At 37.1% G+C, this 11,580-nt stretch overlaps 1 long non-coding RNA gene across 1 annotated transcript; it reads left to right on the forward strand.

The window, feature by feature from the left end:
- The first annotated feature begins 6,249 nt into the window (after nucleotides 1-6,249).
- Nucleotides 6,250-8,666, forward strand: LOC146539788 (uncharacterized). The gene is made up of 2 exons (XR_014879477.1): nucleotides 6,250-7,623; nucleotides 7,798-8,666. It is a non-coding gene; the product is annotated as an uncharacterized LOC146539788 (long non-coding RNA).
- The last annotated feature ends 2,914 nt before the right edge of the window (nucleotides 8,667-11,580 follow it).

Consider the following 11,580-nt stretch of genomic DNA (forward strand, 5'->3'; position numbering starts at 1 on the left):
CTGTTCAATTTTGATCTGAGAGCGAGGAAATGAAAAAATTCTTACCCTCAAGTGAAATCGAACCCATAATCAGTCTCGTTCACAGTCGGCGGCCATGTCGCTGCGCCACGAGGGGTTACGGCAGAATACGTCATTTGCTATCATATGATATTGTAAGAGATCTATAAATAGGTACACCGAATAGAATAAAGCTATCCGAACAAGAGGCTTAAAGGAAAACGTGATAAATCTACATCTATAGATATAATAAAATTGTAACTGATGGGTGTCTGTACATGGAAGGTGTATGAGAGAAATTATTATTGGAGACATGCACCCATGTAATACAACTTTAAAAATTGAAAATGATTTTTAAAATATTTATCTGTTTGTCGATTTGTCTGTTTCCTTGTGTACTTGTGTACGCTAATCTCGGAAATGGCTTACTTCTTGTAGGTACCGACTAAAATCGATTTGTAAATAATTTATTCTGTTTGACAAAATTGCTACAAGATACCTCAGTTTCCAATATAAAATGCTTTTAAAATAATAGTGGTATTAAAATACTAAAAAATTCAGGTTAGTAAATATGATAGAAGTAAATAAGATTAGTAAACAAATAATTGTGTAATTTAAGCGGGCGAAGCCGCGAGGAGTCGCTAGTATTACGTAAAATAAAATATTTGTCCAAACTAAACACGAACAAAGTGGCATTAGACATAGTTTGAGTGTTGGATATCAAGAACGCTGTCACGTACGGGGCTGTGTTAATAATAAATATGTTTTTTTTCGTATCTTATTACAGAAAATGAACAACGGAATATATTTAGGCATAAGATACTCCTTTTGTTATCTTAAAATGTAAGTTTGACATTTGACTTTACAGAAATTTCAAAAGTACATCTATAGAGAGAAAATAAGCTAAGAAATAAATAAATTATAAGCAAAAAATCATTTTTAGAAAAAGCTTTTATTTAAACGCTTTAAAAAGGAGAAAATAAAATTTGTCTTTTAAATTTTAACTATCAACTCATAACCTCATTGTACATAATTTATATGATCATAAAAGCTTGTCGCGCGATTTACTTGTGTAAATTAACTAGTACTAATTTAATTATGTAAAATCTGCTAAGTTTCAATTTTTAAAGTTTCAATTTAATTAAATATTGAATAACGCGACAAGCTTTTATGATCATATAAATTGTGTACAATGAGGTTATGAGTTGATAGTTAAAATTTAAAAGACAAATTTTATTTTCTCCTTTTTAAAGCGTTTAAATAAAAGCTTTTTCTAAAAATGATTTTTTGCTTATAATTTATTTTTTACTTTTTAGTTACCACTGGCTAGGTTTCTCACACTAGAGACATGTACCACGATTCCGCTTCTATTGTTAGGAATGCTGTTGGCGACACTAGACCCTTCCTTACTACAATGGGGGTTCACCAGGGCTCGACTCTTAGTCCGTTCTTATTCAATGTAGTGCAGCCTCCACAGCTGATGATGTATGCCGACGACATAGCACTCATTGACGAGAACCGACTGACGCTGGAGCGTAAAGTGAACCTCTGGAAGGGTACGCTTGAGAACAGCGGTCTTAAGCTAAATGTGTCGAAGACCGAGTACATGGCCTGCGGGAGCCCGGACTCGAGCACGATCCTTATAGGTCCTGAGCCAGCCTTTAAGTCAGAAAAGTTCAGGTACCTTGGATCCGTTATGCACGAGTCTGGAGGCATCGATCACGATGTCCATGGCCGGATAAGTGCTGCCTGGGTCAAATGGCGGGAGGTCACTGGTGTGGTCTGTGACCGAAGAAAACCGCCAAGCTCAAGGGACTGATATACAAGAGCATCATACGACCGGTTCTTTTATACGGCAGCGAATGTTGGCCGGCACTATCTCGGCACACTCAGGAGCTTCACGTCACGGAAATGAAGATGCTCAGGTGGATGTGCGGCGTAACGCGGTCTGACCGCATACGTAACACAATCGTTCGAGGTAGTCTTGGGGTCCGTGACGTAGCGGATAAGCTCCAAGAACGCCGCCTGAGATGGTTTGGCAACGTTACGCGCCGGTCTAAGAACTATGTCGGATGCAAATGCCTTGCTATATCAGTTCCTGGAGTGAGACCTCTTGGACGACCAAGGAAGCGCTGGTTGGATGTCGTGATGCCGGATATGAGAGCCAATGGTCTAACCACCGAGGACGCAAAAGACCGCGCAAAGTGGAGTAGGTTGAGTAGGAAGGCAGACCCTGGCAATAGCCGAGATTAATGCCAGGAGGAAGAAGGTTTCTCACACTAGATGTCATATTATTTTTCTAATTATTCTCGGCAAGCCCTTTCATTTGATACCCGTATTGCAGATGTGCATAAATAATAACTATTCCGCCATCTTAGATGTTCCGCCATATTGGATTTAGAAAAACGTCACATTTTTCGAGTTACTCTCAACGAGCCCTTTCAATAGATATCCATATTGTAGAAGTAGACTAAAATTAACTATTCGGCTATCTTGGATGGTCCGCCATATTGGATTTAGAATGACGTTAGATTATTTTTCGAGTTGCTCTCAATGAGCCCTTTCATTTGATATCCATATTGTAGAAGTAGACTAAAATTAACTATTCGGCTATATTGAATGGTCCGCCATATTGGATTTAGAATGACGTTATATTATTTTTCGAGTTGCTCTCATTGAGCCCTTTCATTTGATATCCATATTGCAGAATTGCAAAAATAATAACTATTCGTTCATCTTGGATGGTCCCCCATATTGGATTTAGAATGACCTCACATTATTTCCCAAGTTGCTCTTAAGAAGCCCTTTCATTTGATACTCATATTATAGAAGTGCATTAAATATAACTATTCCGACATCTTGGATAGTCCGCCTTATTAGATTTAGAATGACGTCACATCATTTTTCAAGTTGCTCTTAAGAAGCCCTTTCATTCGATACCCATAATGTACAAGTGCATCAAAAATAACTATACTGTTACTTTGGATGGTTCGCCATATTGGATTTAAAATGACGTTACACTATTTTTCCAGTTACTCTCAACGAGTCCTTTCATTTGATACCCATATTGTAGAAGTACATTAAAAATAACAATTCCGCCATCTTGCATGGTCCGCCATATTACATTTAGAGTGACGTCACATATTTTATCGTGCATTGTCATCCAAAGTAAACGTGTATACAAAATTTCAGCTCAATCGGTTGACGATATCTACTTCAAAATTGAGCTCCAAGATTTCACCCGAACCCACATACATACATTGCAAGTTAAATAAAAGCTTTTAAAAAAACTCACTACCCGAATCATTATTAAACCGATTTCCATCATGCATACAGTCAAAGAAAATTACCCATGAACCCCAAATATTAGCTTTTCCAAAAATTATGCGAAAATAGTCGTGGTACAGCGGCATAGCTTTTGCCTATAAAATTGAATATGTGGGGGGCTCAATTCCACTCTGCCTCACTCTCTTAACAGGGCTAAGCGTGGCGTTAAGCTCCTCCATTCAACACATAAAGTATCGAAAGTTGGGAGGGGTGTGCAGAACGAAGTGTCTTAACACCAGATTCCTCTGCCTACGACTACGGTTACGAATACGAGAACTTAATGTGTTAACACTAACTTTCCTCTGTCTACCTTGCTATTAGAAACATTTTTTAAAACTAATAAAAACAAGAAAAACAACACAATTCCAACATAACTACCTCAATACATCACGTAAGCATCAGACAGGAGTAGGAGGTAGGAGTAGGCAAACGGTTAGCGCCTCACGCTCGATTGAGTGGCAAGTGCGGCGCCGTAGAGCCTCCGTCCGGGGCTCCGGCCCACGCCCGTATATTATGGGAATACATTGTTTTATGTTTTCTATGTTTTATTATTATTATGTAGATAGTGTGTGGGGGTGTCTGTCTTTATTCTTTGTTTTTGAGTAGCTTAGTTTTGGGGTGGTGTTGGAAAATTGATTTTGGTTTTTTAAGTAAGTATATGAAGTAGTAAATAAGGTGAAGTACTGAACTCAACATCTCGTATGTATTTTCGGACAAGTGAGAAATTATACGTCAAATATCATTTACATCATAAATATTTTTTCTATTGTTGCTCATTGACAATGGGAAAGTTTGTTAATTTTCATATAAGTCTTTTTAATGTCATCAATAAATAATTTGTATATTAATAGAGGCCAGGGGCACAAAGTGTGCCTGTAAACCGATTAGTTGTAGGTTCAATCCCGACTCGAGGACATGAAATATTTTATTTACATTAGTATTTTCACTTCTTCGCTCATGAGTTCGATTCCCACTTTGAGGAATGAATCATTTACATTCCCTCGGTCATGTCACAAGACAATATGCGGCTCTGAGTTCCGCTAATCAACAAACAATGTGTTGAAAAATGTTTCTTAACAGGAGATTCACTGTGCCTACATGCGGGATAGAACGTGAAGTTAAAAAAAAAGATATAACATACTTATATAAGTAGTTACATATGTATGTACATATATATAGTTAACGTTATGATTCAAACGTCAAACAAGTTCACGCGTTCACGCTCCATTGCCCGGTGAGTGTAGCGCCGGCGCCAGCGGGCCTCCGTCCGGTGAACGGGATACGACCGTCTCCCGTCTCCTACGGTATGAATGTATTTATATCCTCTTCTGAACAATAATATTATATGCTCTCTTTGTTTTTTTTGGAATGTTTATTCTCATTTTTTTCAGCTTCAGTCCGTATCCCGCAGGATAAGGAGGAAGCAGACTCGAACTTGCCCATCTTGGAAGCCGTAGAAGTTAGAAAACATTTTTTATTTTTAATATCTATAAATCTCAACCCTACTATGTTAGAAATGCTGCTCGTCCCTACATAGTCCTACAAAATAAGGTAAAAGGACAAATTATTATGTCCGAACACGTCACTATATTTGTCAGGAGAATGAAAAAATACAATATTTTCAATGTTCCGAGCAATAAGGGCGAGAAGGACGAAAAGTTGTTGAATTATTAAAACCACGGCTCGGCGTGTCTTCGCTAATCTATCTTTTGTCAACGGAGGGGTTTATTTTGGAATATTTTAGTTCCCATTTTAGTTGTGTACTAGCGGACGCGCGCAGCTTCGCTAGCTTATTTAGGGGTGAATTCTAATAAACCATGAAACATGTGTTCAAAGAAATATTTTTAAGAGTCTAAATTTCAAATTTTATAAAAATCAATAGCGATTTTAGAATTTTTTCATACAACCTTTCAACCCCTTATTTGCACCCTTAGAGGAAGAATTCTAGAAAACCATGAAACATGTGTTCAATTAAATACTTTTAAGAGTCTGAATTTCGAATTTTATAAAAATGTCTGCCGTTTTAAAAAAAAATCTATACAAAGTTTCAACCCCATATTTGCACCCTTAGGGGGAGAATTCTAAAAAACGATGAAACATGTGTTCAATGAAATACTTTTAAAAACCTAAATTTCAAATTTTATAAAGATCGGTGCCGATTTATTATTTTTTCCATACAAACTTTGAACCCCCATTTCACCCCTTTAGTGTTAAAATTTTTCAAAATCCCTTCTTAGTGGATGTCCAGATTACGAAAGTAAACATCTGTCCAAATTCCACGTTTCTACGCACAGCGGTTACGGCTGTGCGTGCGTCTTACCTCAGTCAGTGAGGACAAGTCCTTTTATATATATAGATAATATTTTATACAAAAAATAGCTTCCAGTTGTATCCTATGCATATTGAGAGTAGAAGAAGGGAATCTGGTGTGAAGAAGCTCCGTTCTTCATTTGTTAAAAGATTGTGGAAATGAAAATAATTCAATTCCCCAACGTCGGCTTCACTTAATTTATATTAATAATAATTATAATTACAAAAAAATATAAAACATTATATATTATGTACTTGCGGCCTCGTCGCCCGTGGCCCGTGGCTTCGCCCGCTTTAATAATTGGAATATTTATTTAATATTATTTAAGTGTACATCTTATATATGACGGCGCGCTGCTATGTATTAGTTTTAATTATAATTTCGCAATTATTACATTTCGATTTTAATTGATTTATGTAATGGATTATATTAGAAGAATATTTAAAATGGAGCGGGTAACCCCGAATAGGGTAGTAGGTGTAGCCACGAGTAATAGCGGACGTCAGATAGGTTGACAGCTATGGCGTGAGATGTTCACCAATTAACCTATTGGCTCCTAATCGATTGTAATTTTATAAATCTTGTGATATTTATTGTAAAACTGTTGTGTAAACGAGAAATAAGACATTGTAGAACATAAGTGCGACTTTTATTTAAACATCTCTGTTGCTACAACGCCCACAAATGAATAGTAACAGCCAAGACCGCTTTGAGGCCCCTTTTGATGCTTCTACATCAGAAGTGGGATTACCAGCAACGAATAAGGAAGAAAATACAGAACAGAGTGTTAAAATATGACAAGATGTGAAAATTGTAAAAAAATGTGAACGTTGAAAATTTATTTTTGACAAACAGAAACAAAATTTTACGGGAGCCATTAGTATCTGACATTTAAAAAACAACGTTATTAGAGTTTAATTCTGATGCTGCAGACCATGACGTTCGCAGTTGGTGTGACATATGTTTACAAGAAAAACTTATTTTGGCAGTGATTTGATAATTACAATGAACAAGGCACAAAAAAGTTAAGAGAGAATTTGACAAATCCGAGATTGTGAGAGCAAAATCAAATAATAAGAAATTATGGAAAGTATTACAAAAAAAGTTAAGTATTCGTGACAATAAGAACATCGCTTCTGATTTAATGCGGAACTCAAGTTCCCGCAGGATTCAGTTGACATAGTTAATGAATATTTCATCAGCATTGGTGGAAATCGTGCCGAGAAGAGAAAAAAAATAGGTGTTCTAATATCAGTGGAAAATCACAAATAGATAACATCAAACTGTCGTTCGTTCTACTTGATACTGATGAAATCGAAGCTGTAAGAATTATAAATTCGTTAAAATCTAACTGTGATTTTGGTGTAAGGGGTAACGGACACAAACTATTCTAAAGCTATCTCACAGATAGAATGCAATGCTCTAAAATAGAAGAATATACCTTCCTATCAAATATGGCATTCCACAGGGTAGTATATTGGGACCGACCCTATTTTTAATATTTATCAATGACCTGTGTAACTTACCTATAAACTTTGAAACAATTGTGTCTTTTGTTGATGACACCGTTTTACTGGTAAAAGGAGAAACCTGGGAACAAGCCTTTTATAATGCTCAGGCACTCAAGGGATCGGCGTCATCTTGGCTTGCTCAAACTAGTTATTCCCGGAATTAAATGGCCACAATTAAAAGATCTGTTCTTAGTTAGATTTGATACTGTTGAGACTCCAGCTGCAAATTTATAGCGATTACACAATGGTGGTCCAAGGGAAGACGAGTGTTTATCTGCGTATGTCGGACGCAGCTTATTACACTGTTCAGAAATATTTAGAGGATAAACATGTATGAAAATAATGTCTATTGAATGTCATGCAGGATAGCTGCCAGCTAAGATTATTACCAAATTAATGATGTTATAAATGATAACACGCCTTGGGAATTAAATGCTCGTTCCAGTCTGTTTCAAAGAAAAAGAGGACACCCGATTGGTGAGAAGAGTACTCCGACTATGGAAGTGAAAAATCCACTAATACAATTATCACAGCGATGATATAACTGTGACAAGCAGGGTCTTGTACCCAGTGATTGTTGTAACAATAGTAGTTGTAATAGCAATTTCTTATTTACACTGTGAGATTTCAGATACTACCTCATCTCTACAGTCTAAGGAAGTTGGTGTGCATATGGAGGTGATTACTCCAACTTGCTTCACGTGTGGTGAATGCGGCCACACCGCAATGCGCTGCATCAGTATGGATATCAAGGCAAGCGATGAACGGGTTGAACGATGGGTGAATGTTTGCTCCATTCAACTAGCTATGGATCAGTTCTTAGATGAATCTGGTGAGAAGTTTTCATTTTGTTTCGGCTCTGTTGCCGAATGCTCTTTAATAAAGTCAGCTCTGTCGAGATAGATAATAATAAGTCATGTCAAGATGCATTTACCTGACAATCAGCTAGCTATTAGCGCAGCTATTATGAGTAGGACAACCAGGGCGAGTCCTTTAGAATTGTTAGTAGTAAAGGTTTCTATGCCTCTAAACTTAATGTAATTAGCCACGGATGAATTTGATTTGAATCTTATTATCGAGCAATCGACACGAGCAAAAGAAGTTAATGCTTCTTCTGAGAAGGTTTAGTTTGATAAACGTAAAGCAAAGTTAAAGAATTAAGTAGGTGATTATGTGCTGTAACCAAACCAAGCTTGACCCAAAATTTTAAAGATTCTTAAGAGCCCGTAAGCCCGTAGTAATTGGCTTTCAATTCTAGTAGCACGTAGTAGTGCTGGAGATTGCAAGCAACAAAATAAAGTCAGAATGTGCCGATGACGGCCATGTTAAATAGTTACATACCCTTTTACCCTGTAGTAGCCTGTGGGGCTAAGACAAACAAACAAAGCTAAGACAAACAAAACAAACAAAAAAAAAAACCAAAAAAAAAAGAAAAACTAGCCTTTGTGGCAACGACTAGCCCTTGTGGCAACGACTAGACTTTGGGGCAACGACTAGCCTTTGTGGCAACGAGTGGCCTGTGTGGCGACGAATAGCCTGTGTGGCGACGAGTGGCCTGTGTGGCGACGAGTGGCCTGTGTGGCGACGAGTGGCCTGTGTGGCAGCAGCTGGCCTGTGTGGCAATGGCTAGCCTGTGTGGCAAGTACTAGCCTGTGTGGCAATGACTGGCCTGTGTGGCAATTACTAACCGTTGTGGCAATGACTTGTCTGTGTGACTGTTAGCCTATGTGATATTGAGTAACGGATGTGACATTTGTAAGATTGTTATGTTTGCCTTATACGAAACATTTCGTAGTATTTGTAATACACTTATAAAATTGTAATCACTATGAGTTCAGTGTTACATCCACTAAGGGGAGATATTGTGTGATCAGGAAGACCGAACGGGACGTATTGCAAAGCACTATGTTTCTTGTTCACAGATTGAACCTATGCACACGAGGGCGTGTGACGATGCAGGACGGCCGTGACGGCGCGCTGCTATGTATTAGTTTTAATTATAATTTCGCAATTATTACATTTCGATTTTAATTGATTTATGTAATGGATTATATTAGAAGAATATTTAAAATGGAGCGGGTAACCCCGAATAGGGTAGTAGGTGTAGCCACGAGTAATAGCGGACGTCAGATAGGTTGACAGCTATGGCGTGAGATGTTCACCAATTAACCTATTGGCTCCTAATCGATTGTAATTTTATAAATCTTGTGATATTTATTGTAAAACTGTTGTGTAAACGAGAAATAAGACATTGTAGAACATAAGTGCGACTTTTATTTAAACATCTCTGTTGCTACAACGCCCACAAATGAATAGTAACAGCCAAGACCGCTTTGAGGCCCCTTCTGATGCTTCTACATATATATAAAATCGAAAGGTCACTCACTCATCACGAAATCTCAGAAACTACATGTGCTAGGAATCTCAAATTTTGCGTAGGAGTTACTTTTAGGACGTAGGTGCTCGCTAAGACGGGGATTTGCAATATTCGATTTCTAAGGGGTTGTTTTTGGGGTTGAAAGTTTGTATGAAACTTCGTTACTAATGACATTTGTCTTTGTCATTCGTTACTAAATGCTAGGAGTCTCAAATTTTGCATAGATGTCACTAGGACGTAGCCATGGAGACAGAAATTAATAATAATATAGTTCACGCGGGTGCAACCGCGAGCGGGCCGCTAGTATTAAATAAAAATAGATCAATTATTTTAGTGTGCTTATCTATACTGTTATACTCTTGATAAATTGTAATTTACATCTAAGAATAGCACACAAAAAAATACAAGCTTAAAAATAAACCAGAATTTGTTATAAAAAGCTGAAAAGCGGCTGTCATTTTTTCGCGCCATTTCTGTGGACGTTCCGCCGCATGACGTGTAGACTGTAGAGACAAAGGCATTTCGTTATTCAGCCTCTAATCTACTGCGACCATTCACGCCCTAGTTCTAGATCGTAGTTAATTGTCGAAGCTATTACTTTGCTTGACTGTAACTTTGTCGTTGCTATCGCTGATTAAATTAGTCGTTAAACGGAATTACCATTTTAATCGTATCTTTGGTACAGTTGAGGCTGATGACGAGATGCAATGGTTGCAGGTTCAGTTATATAATAAATATGTAATATTTATTTTGTAAGGTATTTAAAGATAATGAAGCTATTGGATGGTACTTACTGCTCAGCTTCACGCTGCATCTCGCGTATTGCAGGATAGGCAGAGGAAACATAGTGCTATGACACTACGTTCCCCTGAATTCCGCCAAATTGTCAAGGCATTGCATGGCATCGCTATTTTTTCACTTTATGTAGTATTGTATATTTTTAGTGGTCCGATTTTACACCGTCAGGCGCAAAATAATCTGCGCGTTCACCTATGATAGAGAAAATCATACTATATCCTTAAAATGTGTGGAAAATTAAGAATATGTCCCATAATTATAAAAAAAAACCGTTTAATTAAACAAAGTGCTTATAATAATTGCCTATTTGAATAAAGAATATTTTGAATTTTGAATATATCAGCTTTACTATCCTTCACTGCCACCGAAATGTCTCAGAAATTAAAATGACGCCATACACTAACGACCTTGTTCTACGCCTACAACAATATCACAAGCTGGCCTCGTCAGTCATTTCCTTAGTAAATAGGTTATGTTGAAAATGCACTGTAATTAAAATAATTGGAAACTTTAGACGGAGCTCGGTGACAGTTGTAAGTTTCGTAATTAACGCAGCTCGGGGCGCCCTGTAATAGAATGAAATGCATTAGCTTCTACCATACTTCGCATGATTAATAATTAATAATTATTCTTATCTTATATACTTACTATTATTATATATGGTCGTGATGGTGCAGCAGTGCAGCGTTTGGTTGTAAACGTCACGGTTGTGGGCTCAATTTCCATTAGAGGGATGAAAGTATGAAACAGAGTGCTTTAAATGTCACTGGGTTCCCTCTGTCTATCCTGCTATAGGCGGGATTGTCTACAGTCAGAAATACTAAAAACAAAGAAAGACGATGTAGGTGTATGACGACCTAATTAGTATATTTAATTACTACTAGGTACTATTAACTAGTAGATATTTTATAATATTAGTGTTAATTAAAAGAAATATTTCAATATATTTAAATTTTATTTAATTCTAGTTATTTACATAAAATTTCAGTATATAAGTTTCATAACAATTTTAAATAACTGTGCCTACAAACTTAACTTTTTTAGAAACTAAAACACACGAGTGCCGTAGAAAATATGTAACGGGAACAGGTAAAAAATTGCAGCAGTCGAATGCAAAACAAAAATATAGATGTGACCGACAGACAGACAGCGCCCGGCAAAAAGGCTACAGGTCTAACTTTGATTTTTAACCCGACGCAGCTTTTGATGTGAACATGCAGGATATTGTCATTTCATATTGGAACTTCCAGATTTTTTGC

The sequence above is a fragment of the Heliconius melpomene genome, chromosome 3, assembly GCF_056956725.1.
Source record: "Heliconius melpomene rosina isolate 202511_hmr_F chromosome 3, ASM5695672v1, whole genome shotgun sequence".
Classification (NCBI taxonomy): domain Eukaryota; kingdom Metazoa; phylum Arthropoda; class Insecta; order Lepidoptera; family Nymphalidae; genus Heliconius; species Heliconius melpomene.